This window comes from Eschrichtius robustus, chromosome 11 (assembly GCF_028021215.1).
Source record: "Eschrichtius robustus isolate mEscRob2 chromosome 11, mEscRob2.pri, whole genome shotgun sequence".
NCBI lineage: Eukaryota > Metazoa > Chordata > Mammalia > Artiodactyla > Eschrichtiidae > Eschrichtius > Eschrichtius robustus.
This window is the reverse complement of record NC_090834.1, coordinates 30404805-30421359: the sequence shown is the minus strand read 5'-3', so window position 1 is coordinate 30421359 and position 16555 is coordinate 30404805. Positions and strand designations below refer to the sequence as shown.

The window sequence follows — 16555 nt, the reverse complement described above, 5'->3', positions numbered from 1 at the left end:
GAAAGCTGCAAAAATGTCACTTTCACCCTAACAAGAAAAAGCCAAATAATCAAAAAAATAAAATTATAACTTTTTTTGTGCAAGTCAGAGAACTTCTCATGGCATCCAAGTAAACTGAATTTGGAAAAAGGACAAATCCCTTCAGGGAGTGATGGGATACAGAAACAGTTTCACACTTAGTACAGCAGAGAGGAGGTAACACTGTTCTTACCACCACAAGTGGGTAAGAAGAATTCAGTTTAAATGTCAAGACATTCTTAAAGGCCAAGTGTTGGCTAGTATGTCAGTTTGAAATAGCTGAGGACCCTGAACCATGAGAATTCAAACTTACTTGCAATCTCTTTCTCATGACCCTTCACTGAGTGCTCAGAAGAAAGATTGGGGCCAGGGTGGGAGACTCCTTTGGTGGAGCAGGTATGCATGAGGTGAATAGCACCTACTGCGGGACACTTAACATGTCCCGCATGACTTCCCAGACCCTTTTGTTCTACAAATCAAAAGTCTCAAGCTACTGGAAGAGGAGCAGCAAATCCTTTTGTCTCCATCAAACAAAGAATTATTGCTTTTGGAGAAATAACTGAATAACTGAACTAACTGAAGCCCCCCTGAGGAGGCATAGGAAACTGTCATGGGCCCAAGATTCTACACCAACACTCTGCAGACATCTACTGCTACTGGCAAGAGGCAGGAATTTCTCACCCAAAATAGACTGCAGCTTTGATTCTAAGAGATGGAAGGGTAGGGATACTGAGAAAGTCTCACTCTCAATGCCAAAGTAAAAACTGCCTGCCTATGACTGATGCTAGACAAGCATAACAGAAACTCCTAGTTTGCTCCCATGACAAGCCTAGTACTGATTAACAAGCAACAGCTGTCTGCTACTGAGCGGAGGGATAAGAGTGTGGAGAGAGGTCTCTACAGTGGTAAAAGTGTGAAGGAATGGCTGCAAGCTTATGGGAGGAACAGGAACACTGAGAAAAACCCTCTTGCACCTCAGTCTCCACATTAAGCATAGGGTAGCAGCAGCCCACAACTAGACGACTTTGAAACCTATGGTATACTGAAGGTAATGCTAACGACAACAAAATCCAGCACAACTCCTAACTAGATTTACTCAACACCCCCAAAACAAAGTCCTGAACAAAAAAAAGAAGTGCCATTTACACATGTAAATACTACTCACTTCAGTCTCTCCTGTTCTTCTGCCTACAGCTTCCAGTATTTAATCAAAAATTTCAAGGCACACACACAAAAAAAGCCCATCATCAAGTAATAAACTAATAAACAGAAACATACCCAGCTGCTGGAACTATAACACAGGGTCTTTAAATAAATGAATTAGGTAAAATTCTAAGATGGCCCCTAATGAGGCAAGCTCTTGTATAATCTCTTCTTAAGTGCTGGCCTTTGAATATGATACATTATATGGGAAAATGGATTTTTTTCAGGTGTCATTAAGGTCCCTAACCAGTTGATTTCATCAAAAGGGAGTTTATTATGGGTGGGCCTGACCTAATAAAGTGAGTTCTTAAAAGGAGGTCTAGAGGTAAAAAAGAAGAAAGAGAGATGCACTGCTGCTGGCCTGAAAGAATGCCATCTTGTGAACAGCCATATGGCAAGGAAATGAAGGGGCTTAAAATACACAAAAATGTAAATTTAATGACAATAATGACAAAGGAAGGGAGGGCAAAATTGAAAGTATGCTATGTGAAGTTTCTTACACTGCACATGAAATACTATAATAGTATTTGAATGTAGATTTGATAAATTGAAGGCATATATTGTAAATCCCAGGTGAAACACTATGAGAAAAATTTACTTTTTTAAAAAATGTATAACTAATAAGCCATTACTGGAGCTGAAATTAAATTATAAAATATAATACAACAGAAGGTAGGAAAGGAAAATAAAAAGGAACAAAGAACCAATCAACAAATAGAAAACAGCAAGATGATAAATTTAAATATGACCATGCTAATATTTATAGCCAATGTGAATGGTCTAAATACATCCATTAAAGGTAGAGAGAGATTGAGGATCAGAGGAAAAAGCAATACTCAGCATTATACTATCTATACACCGCTATATACAAGAAAACCACTTAAAATATAACCATAACCACAAATATAGTAATTGACACATTAAAAATGCTGATTCAAATTACTGAGTGAATGAATGGAATTTATAATTACCAGAAAAGTATAGCTTATGAAAAATAAATTAAAATGGAGAGTGAGTACAGAATCAGATCAACATCATGGACATGTACATATCTAAAAAAGTTTGCCTAAAATTTAAGGTGGTTCACAAACACCCCTTGAAATCTATCTACATAAGCCCTTAGCTTTCCATGGCTTTACAAGCTCATCAACAGTAATTTCAAAGTATACTTCTTAGTTACAATAAATGAGATGAAGAACAAAGGCTCTCGATTCATTCATATAGTTTACTCTCTGTACTTGTGCTATGGATCAAAAATTCTAAAACTCTGTGATTCTCTGTTATACAATAAACAGTAGAAAAATTATTTAAGCCTAATTTTTTATGTTTTAACTTTTTTTAAAAAATTGAGGTATAGTTAATATACAATACTGCATAAGTTTCAAGTGTACAACAAAGTGATTCACAATTTTTAAAAATTGTATTCCATTGTTCGTATAAACTGTTGGCTATATTCCTGTGATATACAATATATCCTTCTGTTCTTTTTGATGACAGCCATTCTAACAGATATGAGGTGATAGCTTATCATGGTTTTTATTTGCATTTCTCTGATGACTGATGATGTTGAGGATCTTTTCATGTGCCTTTTGGCCGTCTGTGTGTCTTCTTTGGAAAAATGTCTACTCAGGTCTTCTACCCATCTTGTAATCAGGTTGTTTGGGGTTTTTTGATGTTGACTTTAAGACTTTTTATATATTTTGGATATTAACCTCTTATTGGTCATTTCATTTGCAAATATTTTCTCCCATTCAGTAGGGTGTCTTTTTGTTTTGTCAATGATTTCCTTTGCTGTGCAACAGCTTTTAAGTTTCATAAGGTCCCATTTGTTTATTTTTGCTTTTATTTCCTTTGCTTTAGGGGACAGATCCAAAAAAAATATTACTACAATTTATGTCAAAGACCATTCTGCCTATGATTTCTTCTAGGAATTTTATGTTTTCTGATCTTACATTTAGGTCATTAATCCATTTTCAGTTTATTTTTATGTATGGTACTAGAGCATGTTCTAATTTCATTATGTTACATGTAGCTGTCCAGTTTTCCCAGTACCACTTATTGAAGAGACTGTCTTTCTCCATTGTATATTCTTGCCTCCATTGTCATAGATTAATTGACCATAACTGTGTGGGTTTATTTCTGGGCTTTCTATCTTGTTCCATTGATCTTTGTGTCTTTCTTTGTGCCAGTACCATACTATCTTGATTACTGTAGCTTTGTTGTTTAATCTGAAGTCAGGGAGCATGATTCCTTCATCTCTGTTGTTCTTTCTCAAGATTGTTTTGGCTATCCGGGGTCTTTTGTGTTTCCACACAAATTTCAAAATTATTTGTTCTAGTTCTGTGAAAAATGCCATTGGTAACTTGATTGGGATTGCATTGAATCTGTAGATTGCCTTGGGTAGTATGGTTATTTTAACAATATTTATTCTTTCAACCCATGAACATATCTCCAATTTCTTCCATCAGTGTCTTATAGTTTTCAGAATACAGGTCTTCTACCTCCTGAGGCAAGTTTATTTCTAGGAATTTTATGCTGTTTGATGTGATTGTAAATGGGATTGTTTCCTTAATTTCTCTTTCTGAGAGTTTGTTATTAGCATATAGAAATGCAACAGATTTCTGTATATTAATTTTGTGTCCTGCAACTTTACTGATTTCATTGATGAGCTCTAATAGTTTTCTGATGGTGTCTTCAGGATTTTCTATGTATAGAATCATGTCATATGCAAAGAGTGACAGTTTCACATCTTTCTTTTTAATTTGTATTTTTTTAATATCTTTTTCTTGTCTGATTGCTATGGCTAAGACTCCCAAATCTATATTCAGTAAAAGTGTCAAGTGGGCATCCTTGTCTTGTTCCTGATCTTAGAGGAAATCCTTTCAGTTTTTACCCATTGAGTATGATATTAGTTGTGAGCTTGTCATATATGACCTTTATTATGTTGAGGTATGTTCCCTCTATGCCCACTTTCTGGAGAGTTTTTATCATAAACGGATGTTGAATTTTGTCAAAAGCTTTTTCTGAATCTCTTGATATGATCATATGGTTTTTATTCTTCAATTTCTTAATGTGGTGTGTCACATTGATTTGCAGATATTAAGTCATTCTTGCATCTCTGGGTTAAATCTCCCTTAAGCATGGTGTATGATCCTTTAAATGTATTGTTGGATTCTGTTTGCTATATTTTGTTGAGGATTTTTGCATCTATGTTCATCAGTGAATTAGCCTGTAATTTTCTTTCTGTGTGTGTGACATCTTTGGTTTTGGTATCAAGGTGATGCTGGCCTCGTAGAATGAGTTGGGAAACATTTTGAGGTAACAGTTTGAGAAGAATATGTGTTATCACTTCTCTAAATGTTTGGTAGAATTCACCTCTGAAGCTATCTGGTCCTGGACTTTTGTTTGTTAGGATTTTTTTTTTTTTATTGCTGATTCAATTTCATTACTGGTAATTGGTCTTTGGAGTTTGTACATTTCTAGGAATTTTTCCATTTCTTCTAGGGTTATTCATCTTACTGATATATAGTTGTTCATTGTAACCTCTTATGATCTGTTGTATTTCTTTGGTGTCTGTTGTAACTACACCTTTCTCATTCCTAATTTTATTGATTTGGGCCCTCTCTCTTTTTTCTTGATGAGTCTGGCTTAAGGTTTGTCAATTTTGTTTATCTTTTCAAAGAACCAGTTCTTAGTTTCATTGATCTTTTCTAATTTTTTTTTTTTAGTCTCTATTTCATTTACTTTTGCTCTGATCTTTATGATTCCTTTCCTTTCACCAACTTTGGGCCTTATTTTTTTCTAGTTCCTTTAGGTGTAAGGTTAAGTTGTTTATTTGAGTTTTTCTTGTTTCCTGAGGTAAGCTTGTATCACTATAAATTTCCCTCTTAGAACTGCTTTTGCTGCATCCCATGGATTTTGAATCATGTTTTTGTTTTCATTTATACCTAGATTTTTAAAATTTCCTCTTTGATGTCTTCAGTGATCTGTTGGTTGTTTTGTAGAATATTATTTAGCCTCCAAGTGTTTTGTGGGTTTTTTTGCAGTTTTTTTCTTGTAGTTGATCTCTAGTTTGATATGATTTCAATTCTCTTAAATTTACCAAGGCTTGTTTTGTGATCTAGCATGTGATCTATACTGGAGAATGTTCCATGTGCACTTGAGAAGAATGTGTATTCTGCTCCTTTTGTATGCAATGTTCTATATGTATCTATTAAGTCCATTTGTCTAATGTGCCATTTAAAGCCAGTGTTTCCTTATTGATTTTCTCTCTGAATGATTTGTCCATTAATGTAAGTGGGGTGTTAAAGTCCCTTATTATTATTGTGTTACTGTCAATTTCTCCCTTTATGTCCATTAATATTTGCTTTATGTATTGAAGTGCTCATCTGTTGGGTGCATATATATTTACAATTGTTATATCTTCTTATATTGATCCCGTGATCATTATGTAATGTTCTTCTTTGTCTCTTATAACAGACTTATTTTAACATCTATTTTGTCTGAGACAAGTATTGCTACTCCAGCATTCTTTTGATTTCCATTTGCATGGAATATCTTTTTCCACCTCCTTACTTTCAGTCTGTGTGTGTCTTTAGATTTGAAGTGAGTCTCTTGTAGGCAACACATATATGGGTCTTGTTTTTATAGCCATTCAATCACTCTGTCTTTTGATTGGAGCATTAAGTCCATTTACATTTAAAGTAGTTATTGATATGTATGTTCTTATTGCCATTTTCTTAATTGTTTTGGGGGTTTTATAGGTCTTTTTTGTTTCTTCTTCTTGTAGTCTCTTCTCTTGTGATTTCATGACTATCTTTAGTGTTATGTCTGGATTCCTTTTTCTTTTCTGTGTAGTATCTATTATAGATTTTTGGTTTGTGGTTACCATGAGGTTTTTGTATAACAAACTGTATATATATGGGATTGTTTTAAGTTGCTTATCTCTTAATTTCAAAAGCATTTTTAACAACCCTGCCTTTGTACTCTTCTCCCCTCACATTTACTGTTTTTGATAGTGTGATTTACATCTAATTGTTTTGTATATCACTTAACTGCTTATTGTGAATACAGATGATTTTACTACTTTTAACCTTCCTACTAGATTTGTGCATGGATGATTTCTTACCTTTACTGTATGTTTGCTTTTACCGATGAGATTTTTCCTTTCATAATTTTCATGTTTCTAGTTGTGGTCTTTTCTTTTTCACTTAGACAAGTTCCTTTAACGTTTCTTGTAAAGCTGGTTGTAGTGCTGAACTCTTTTAGCTTTTGCTTGCCTGTAAAGCTTTTGATTTCTCCATGAAATCTGAAGGAGAGCCTTGCTGGGTAGAGTATTCTTGATTATAGGTTTTTCCCTTTCATCACTTTAAATATATCATGCCATTCTCTTCAGGCCTGCACTTTCTGCTGAAAAATCAGCTGATAGCCTTATGGGAGTTCCCTTGTATGCTATTTGTTTCTTTTCCCTTGCTGCTTTTAATATTCTGTATATCTTTAATTTCTGTCATTTTGATTACAACGTGTCTTGGTGTAGTTCTCTTTGGGTTAGTCCTACATGGAACTCTCTGTGCTTCCTGCACTTGTATGACTGTTTCCTTTCCCAGGTTAGGGAAGTTTTCAGCTATTAAATATGTTCTCAGCCCCTTTCTCTCTCTCTTCTCCTACTGGGACACCTATAATTCAAATATTAGTGTGTTTGATGTTGTCCTAGAGGTACCTTAAACTGTCTTCATTTCTTTTCATTCTTTTTTATTGTTTCTGTCTAGCATCAGTGGTTTCCACTACTCTGTCTTCCATCTTGCGGATCTGCTCCTCTGTATCATTTAGTCTACTGTCAATTCCTTTCAGTGTATTTTTCATTTCAGTTATTGTATTCTTCACCTCTGTTTTATTGTTATTTATATTTTCTAACTCTTTGTTAAAAACTTCCAACTTCTCACTCTGTGCATCCATTCTCCTCCCAAGTTATTTGATCATCTTTTATAATCACTACTCTGAACTCTTTCTTTGGTAGATTGCCTATCTCCATTTCACTTAGTTCTTCTGGGGTTTTATCTTTTTCCTTCATTTGGAGCATGTTCCTCTGCCACCTCATTTTGCCTAAGTTGCTGTTTTTCTTTTTATGTATCTGGTAGGTTGTTTACATTTCCCAACCTTGGAAAAGTGGCTTTTTGTAGGAGACGTCCTATGCATCCTTCCACTCTCATCACTTGAGCTATATGCTCTAGGGATTCCTCCTGTGAGAGCTGCATGTGTTCTTCTGCTGGTTGTGGGGGGGAGCAGGTCCACAGGCTGTGGAGCTGTTGTTTTCTTATGACTGGTGTCTGCCCCCTGGTAGTCAAGTCTTGTCTAGAAGCTAGAGACTCTAGGGCTGTTGCTCACCCACTAATCGGAAAGCCATTTCCTGGGGCTAGTGCTGGCCTACTAGCAGGCAGAGCTGGGTCCTGGAGTCTGATTGCAGAACCCAGGGATCCCTGAGTTGGTGTTAGATCACTGGTGAGTAGGGCGTGTTTCTGACACAGTTGGGTGTGGGTTCTGGGGTGTCCTGAAGCTTGTGGTGGCCTGCTAGTGTGTAGTGCCAGGGCCCAAACCATCTCAGTGCAGGATCTGGCCTGCTGGTTGAAGGGGAGACAGGCCCAGAGACTGTGGAGCTGTTGTTTTCTCACAACTGGTGTCTGCCCCCTGGTAGGTGAGGCTTGTCTAGAAGCTAGTGCAGGCTCTCTGGAGGGCAGGGCTATGTATATAAGCCTGATTTTTACATAATGGTATGATATTGTGGTTTATAATAAATATATATTTTGTCATCATCCCCATTTCTGGCATGGGGCTCCTGAAACCCTTGTAATTTCCTGAGTGATAGGGGTGTCTTTTATTTTAATGAGGAGACTCTGTGTGGGCTCCTGGACAGCTCCTGGATGAATGGCCATTCACCAGAAAGACCAAACCATTATTTGAAGCTTAGAATTTTCAGCCCCACCTCTTATTTTCTTGAGAAGGGAGAAGAGCTGAAAATGGAGTTAAGAGTCCATCATGCCTGTGTGATAACTCCTCCATAAAAATCCCAAAAGTATGGGGTTTGGAAAGCTTCCAGTTCTGTGAACATCCGTACACTGAGAGGGTGATGCACCTTCCACAGGGGCAGAAGCTTTTGTACTCAGGACCCTCCCAGACCTTGTCCTTTGTATCTCTTTATCTGGTTTTTCATCTGTATTCTTTATCATATCCTTTAATAAACTGGTAAAGGTAAAGTGTTTCCCTGAGGTCTGTGAGCTGCTCAGCAAATTATGAAATCCAACGAGGAGCAGGTAATGGGAAGCTCTCATTTGTAGCCAAGTCTGACAGAAGTTGTGGGTAACTTGGGACTTCCTTGGTGACACAGTGGTTAAGAATCCGCCTGCCAATGTAGGGGACATGGGTTCAAGCCCTGGTCTGGGAAGATCTCACATGCCGCAGAGCAACTAAGCCCATGCACCACAACTACTGAGCCTGCGCTCTAGAGCCTGTGAGCCACAACTACTGAGCCCATGTGCCACAACTACTGAAGCCTGCATACCTAGAGCCCATGCTCCACAACAAGAGAAGCCACCCCAATGAGAAGCCTGCACACTGCAACGAAGAGTAGCCCCCACTCGCTGCAACTAGAGAAAGCCCACGTGCAGCAATGAAGACCCAATGGAGCCAAAAAAAAAAAAAGTTGTGAATAACTTGGGAATCTACTATTTACCATTGGCATCTGAAGTGGGGTGGGAACAGTCTTATGGGACTGAGCCATTAAATTAAAATTTTGAGTTAAATTATAGGACACCAGCTGGTATTGTGGAGAATTGCTTGGTGCTGGGAAAAAAAGACCCACATAGTTGGTGACCAGAAGTGTCAGAAGTGAAGTGTTCTGTGTGAGGAGTAAGAGGGACACATAGAAGGAAGACTGCTAAGTTTTTCTAACGCAATTGTTGTAAGTTTCAGTTAAGTATTACCAGTTTAAATTCACTCATCAAAAAGCAATTTGTAGTGGGTATGAACAGTAAGAATGTGTTATGTCTTTAAATGAATCTAACTCCTTTTGCAAGGCCAATATTAGAGTGAGACCAGTGAGACAATTACTTTAAGAGCAAAAATTAAGCGGAAATCAAATAACTCGGTAATCAAGTTAAATAATATTTTATTGTAATATTCTTTTAAAAATCAAAATTGCTACAAAACATTTTGATAAAACATCAAAATTTTAAACCAAGATAATATTCAGAGAGTTCCATGTCAAGCCACATGAGACTGTGAAGTAAAAGAAAAAATGTCCTTATATACGTGTTTTTTGTTTGTAATGGTTAGCTTTTATTATAGAATATTAAGGTAGTTGAAAAAATATTGAAAATTTAAAAAATAGATGTATTAAACCAACAATATTATTTTAGGTTTAAATATTTTATTTATACCAAAACAAAATGTATTACCTTTTTACTTTCTTGGCTTTAATGAAAGCAAACTCATAGTACTTTCAAAATTAACTTCTTTATCTTCTTTTCAATTGAGAGAATTGACATTTTTGACACTTTTTTAAAATAAATAAACATCTTCAGTAATTTTTAATTAACTTCAGCTTACTGAAACTTCTTTTGCAGGGTAGCAAGGTACCATTTGTTTTACTATGTCAATTTTTAAGTTTTCAAATTTTCATATTTTGTTTATCAAGAGTTCTGCATGAATTTTTTAAAATTATTTTTTTAATTTATTTAATTTATTTTATTTTTGACTGTGTTGGGTCTTCATCACTGTGCGCAGGCTTTCTCTAGTTGCGGCGAGCAGGGGCTACTCTTCGTTGTGGTGCGTGGGCTTCACATTGCGGTGGCTTCTCTTGTTGTGGAGCACAGGTTCTAGGCACGTGGGCTTCAGTAGTTGCAGCACACGGGCTCAGTAGTTGTGACTCTCAGGCTCTAGAGCACAGGCTCAGTAGTTGGGGCACATGGGCTTAGTTGCTCCACGGCATGTGGGATCTTCCTGAACCAGAGCTCAAACCTGTGTCTCCTGCATTGGCAGGTGGATTCTTAGCCACTGTGCAACCAGGGAAGCCCTGCACGAATTAAAAAAAAAAAAAAAAAAATGCATTAAAATAAATTTATCTATTACTTAGTTTTTGGTGTGCCATTAAATTTTTCACCATACCAAGTGTCACATCCTATGCTCCAGCCATAGAAAATCATTTGTCCACACCTAAGCATGACAAGAGTTAAGCTTCTGAGTCTTTGTCCATGCAGTACCCTCTGACTGAAAACTCTTCTCTGCTCTGTTTTTGCCTTTGGTAACAAATTCTACCTAGTACCCACTCCTTTTAGGAAACTTCCTGAACACCACTCTTAAGAAAAACTGATCACTCCCTTCCTCAGGCCCCACTAACTCTTGTACATGCTTCTATCAGATTACTTATCATCTGTCTCCTCCAAATGTATTCATTGCTACACACTCAAGGGTAGGAACTGTCTCATACAATTTTGTAACATTTGTGCCAGCACAGGCACTCAGGAACACTTCATAAATAATGAATGAAGGGAGGGAAAGAAAAAGGGGGAGGAAATGAGGGAGAGAAGGGTATAAGAGAAGAAAGTTGTCTAATAAATATGGGGATATATGTATACATATAGCTGATTCACTTTGTTGTACAGTAGAAACTAACACAACATTGTAAAGCATTTATACTCCAATAAAGATGTGAAAAAAAAATGTTGCATACCTGGTCCTGGGTTGATTGAAGGCTGAGGAAATATTGGTTTGTTATATTATAGTTTGATAAAGGGAGTGGCTGGGGCATATAGACTCAAGATTGGTTGGTTTGCATATGAAATGCATGCTGCAGGCTATCTCTAAGAATTGGCTATTCCTGAGAGGAGCAGTCTCTACCTAGCCAGAGAGGCCACAAATTGACCCTGCAATGAATGTATGCCAAATAGACAAATGCAGAGTCTAGGAAAGCACAGAACAGGGAGAATTTTGCTGATTCATAAAACTGAAAATTCAGAATTTGCCTCAATATCAGGTGAGGTTTGATTCAACAGTTCAAGTGATCTCATCAAGGGCTCAACTTTACCCTCTCATTTCTATCTTCCCTGATAAGCTCTATACAGAGACTTCCCAACTGTGCCACTCAATATAGCAAAATGGCGTTATACATCTCCAGATCTCTCATCTCCATGGGAAGCTAAGATGTCAAGGGGAAGAGTGAAAGTTTCTTTCTTAGAAGTTTCAACAAATACCTTCTTCTGTTTCGTTGGCTCTGAATGAGTTATGTGCCTGTCTCTGAACCAAACTTGTAGCAAGAGAATGGAATATAGGGATAGGCTTGCACATATCATACCCCACTCCTAGAGCTTGTGGTCAAGTCAACCTTACTTGGACTGTGAAGATGGGAAACGTAGTGATTTCTAGAAGAAAATCTATAAACCCAGGAAGAGGACATGAATTCTGGCATACAAAAAGAAAATGCCTGTTAGTCAGAGTTTTTCCTATTTCTGGTACCAGTACGTATATCACAGTAGCAAAAGATGCCAGATTCCCCTTTCTTTCAGGACAGAAAAGCATGGCTTTACCTGGCAGTACCTCAAACAATCTGGGAATGTTTAGAAAACACACACACAATTTATTAATGTATATTTTAACAAGTAGAGAAGACAGATATTACCAATACCATTTCGGTTAAAATGAAGCGTTACTCTTACTAAAGCAGTCTTTCACATCTTGGCCCACATCAAAAGTGCTAAAATTTTATCAAATTATGGTTTTCTCCAGATATATGCCCAGGAATGGGATTGCAGGATCATATGGTAGTTCTATTTTTTTTTTTTTTTAAGGGACCTCCATACTGTTCTCCATAATGGCTGTACCAGTTTACATTCCCAACAATGGGAATGTTTCCTTTTTCTCCACACCCTCTCCAGCATTTATCATTTGTAGACTTTTTGATGATGGCCATTCTGACCGGTGTGAGGTGATACCTCACTGTAGTTTTGATTTGTATTTCTCTAATAATTAGTGATGTTGAGCATGTTTTCATGTACTTTTTGGCCATCTGTATGTCTTCTTTGAAGAAATGTCTATTTAGATCTTCTGCTCACTTTTTGATTGAGTTGTCTGTTTTTTCAATATTGAGCTGTATAAGCTGTTTGTATATTTTGGAGATTAATCCCTTGTCGGTCTCATTGTTTTAAATATTTTTTTCCCATTCTGTAGCTTGTCTTTTCATTTTGTTTATGGTTACCGTTGCTGTGCAAAAGCTTTTACGTTTAATTAGGTCCCATTTGTTTATTTTTGTTTTTATTTCCATTATTCTAGGAGACAAATCCAAAAGAATATTGCTGCGATTTATGTCAAGGAGTATTCTGCCTATGTTTTCCTCTAGGAGTTTTATAGTATCTGGCTTTACATTTAGGCCGTTAATCCATTTTGAGTTTAGTTTTGTGCATGATGCTAGAGAATGTTCTAATTTTATTCTTTTACATGTAGCTGTCCAGTTTTCTCAACACCACTTATTGAAGAGACTGTCTTTTCTCCATTGTATATTCTTGCCTCCTTTGTCATAGATTAGTTGACCATAGGTGTGTGGGTTTATTTCTGGGCTTTCTACCCTGTTGCGTTTTTGTGCACCCAATGTTCATAGCAGCACTATTTACAATAGCCAAGACATGGAAGCAACATAAGTGTCTATCAACAGATGAATGGATAAAGAAGATGTTGTATATACACAATGGAATATTACTCAGCCATAAAAAAGTGAAATAATGCTATATGTATCGACATGGATGGACCAAGAAATTATCATACTAAGTAAGCCAGACAGAGAAAGATAATTATCATATGATATTGTTTATATGTGGAATCTAAAAAAAATGATACAAATGAACTTATTTACAAAACAGAAGTAGACTCACAGACATAGAAAACAAACTGATGGTTACCAAAGGGGAAAGGGAGGGAAGGATAAATTAGGAGTTTGTGATTAAAATATAAACACTACTATATATAAAATAGATAACCAACAAGGACCAATTGCATACACAGGGAACTATACTTAGTATCTTATAATAACTTATAATGAAAGGGACTGTAAAAAGGGAATATATATATATATTCAATTTTATGTATATATATAATTGAATAACTTTGCTGTACACCTGAAACTAACACAACATAGTAAATTAACAATATTTCAATAAAAAATTTTTTAAGCACTAACATTTTAGCAGCCCACTTGGAGTAAACTGGAAGATATTTAGAGGCATTTATGTGGGACTTGGTGAAAAACCTTAACTCTATTTTTTTCTATATTACATAATTGATAAGAAATAGGAATACAAAGCATTAGTGAATAAATCTGTCCATGCTTTCAAATCAGATATTTTCCAAATAACTTTACTGTGAAACATGAGCTTAGTTCTGTAGCCATAACTTCTGTTTTAAATCAGGTTGTATATTTAAATGCCTACCCACAATTCTCAACAAAGGAGAGACAACCTCTTTAAATCCTTAATGGTTGACATCAACCAGAAATGCTATTTGTACTAATGATTTTTTTTTAATTTAAACCATTTTTTACAACCATTCAAAATTTTACAACAAATAAGATTATATTTAAAGGATATAACAAATCTTCCCTTTCTTTTGTCAACAAATATAATGTTGAAAGTTCTTGATAAATGTGAATAGATTTGAATCCAATCAAACTTTTTATATGAATTATTTTAAAATAATGATGAAATTTTGATGAATGCACACGCTTTATTGGAGCAGTCACCCTGAAGCTCACTTGGATGTCATTAAAGAGTATACGTGACACAAAGGGATGGAAGAATCTGACAAATATATATAAGGACAGAGATTCTTTGCTGCTACAGCCAAGAGCTCTGCTTTGTAGAGTCTCTCTCCCTTCTCCACTTCCCACCCATAGATACCATGGCAAAACCTTGGGTGAGGTACAGTGACCCTTGAGCATGCCTCCAGCAGATTTAGGTGTCCCTTGTCCATAATGGGCAGTGGGACATTCTTCAGTTGGCTACTAAAATGGATATCCAGAGGACCATCCTCCTTGGCCTTGCACTAGGGGCAGAGCAACAGGTGCCAAGTAAATCAGAGGAAACTATGGGACTTGCTCTCAGAAGTGTCCCTGACAAGACAACCACTAGTTTGAGGCCATTCATCACCATGCCTAGGGCTGAGGTACACCTGGAATCCATTCATGAATACCTATTAGGGACCTTTGCCCTAAAAGTACCATTACAATGCCAAATGCTAAGAACAACCTACATTATATCTTCCTAAATGCTGCTAACAAATAAAATAGTAACACTGGGGGAGATGGTACTTATGGCAAAGATTGCTAGTGTTCCACATCATCTATTTTCTCCTTTAAGAATAATTGAACCTGAATCCTTGATTTTTATCTGGGCACAAAACTCATTTTCCAACTTCCCTCTGTAGCTATGATTTTGTCCCTTAACGTTCACTTAAAAAACTGGATGTCTCCTAAGGACATAGTTTCCTCTGAAGCCCTCTCAAAAGAAGTCTCTTTCTTTTCTCCTATTGGATCTGAAGGTGATACATGCCATCCTTGCTCCTTATTGCTGCTGCCAGATCATTATTCCTCTCTTCTTTCTAAAAATCCAGCTCCGTTGAAGGACTTGCCTTACATCTATTATTTCCATTTATTGCAGTCATTTACCATATTCCTGGTCATTTCTCATTCATTAGAGATTTTAGCCCCTGACTTTCTGCCCATCTCTTTACCTACATTCTTATCACTATTTTTGGTGATTTCAGTATGCACATAGAGAATTAATCTAAACCTTGGCCTCACTGGTCCTTGCACACATTGTCTCCATGGTCCTGTTTCCAACACATGAGGCAGCCACTAACAGTCATGCAGTCTGTGAAATACACATTAGTGAGGCTACAATAAACACTACATCCTACAATGAGACTACAGTAGTCCTCCAAGAGATAGACAGAAGCTGGTCCTTCATAATGCTGATGAACTGCCAAACTAAACAACTCTAGAATCATCTAACCTTGGACTTTGCTTTGTAAAATCATAAATTTCCTTATAGTTTGAGCCACTTAGAGTTGGTCTTTTCCTTAATTGTACCCAAAGGTATCCTAAATAGTACAAGCACAGGTGTAACAGATGTATATCACCTATTATTAAGTAATGTCCAGATTTGCATCAAAACAGGATTGGAAGGAGAAGTAGTGCATTAGTCCAAGTGAAACAGTGATGGGTTTGGGATAGTATGGTGACAGCAGAAATGGAAAGAAGGGAACAGAATGAAAAATTATTTAGAGGTAAAATCTATAAGACAACTGTGATTGATTGGACTTCTGTGTGAAAAACAGGGTTTACTCAAAGATGAATGCCAAGTTTCTAGCTTGAACTCCTAGGAGGAGGATGTTATTATTTGTTGACCTCTTGAACAGTTGAGGAAGACCAGGTTTGCAGTAGATCAAGAGTTCAATTTTAGATGCACTGAATTTGAGGTGTCTGTGAAACATTTGAACAGAACAGAGGAGAAATCTGGGCAAGAGATTGAACTTTGAGAGTCAGTATATATTCAATAGATAGTAATAGAAGATGTTGAAACGTCTGAGCATCTGGGTAGAAAGTATAGACCTGTAGCTTCCAAACTTTACTGCACATGAGAATCACCTGAAGAACGTATTTAAAACACAGATTGCTGGACCCCACCCCAGAGGTACTGATTCAGTGGGTGTGATGATTAGTTTTATATGTCAACTTGGCTAGGCTCTAGTACCTGTTATTTAATCAAACACTAACTTAGGGGTTTCTGTGAAGGTATTTTCTGGATGTTGTCAACATCTATAATCAGTTGACTTTAAGTAAGGGAAATAACCCTCAATAAAAGGAGTGGGCCTCATCCAATCAGTTGAAAGACCTTAAGGGAAAAAAACTGAGATTCCCCAGAGAAGAAATTCTATCTCAAGACGGAAGCATCAATTCCTGCCTGAGTTTCTCACCTGCCTCTGGACTTGCCAGTCTCCACAATTGCATGAGCGAATTCTTTAAGAAAATACATACCCTGTTGGTCTTGGTTTTCTGGAGAACCCTGATAAGTATGGTAGGTCTGAGGCAGGGCCCCAGAATTTGTAAATATTTCTAACAGTTTCACAAGTAATATTGATGCTGCTGGCTCAGGGGCTACACTTTGAGAACCACTGATGTAGAATAAAAAGATCACAGTGCTGAGTCTTAAAAAAAATTTGACATTTAAAAGATGGGAAAAGATGCCAGGAACTGGCAAAAGAGAGAGAAGAGCAATGGTCAGATATAGGACAGTGA

The 16555-nt window shown here is 36.7% G+C and overlaps 1 protein-coding gene across 5 annotated transcripts in view; it reads right to left on the bottom strand.

Annotated features, from left to right (window-relative positions):
• Positions 1–9893: 9893 nt before the first annotated feature.
• Positions 9894–16555, bottom strand: part of MSANTD4 (Myb/SANT DNA binding domain containing 4 with coiled-coils) — a 38785-nt gene continuing 32123 nt past the window's right edge. For all 5 annotated transcript variants that reach the window (XR_011075436.1, XR_011075434.1, XR_011075437.1 and 2 more), the window contains one exon: positions 9894–10288. The gene's annotated coding sequence lies outside the window, so the exon portion shown is untranslated. The remainder of the gene's footprint in view (positions 10289–16555) is intronic.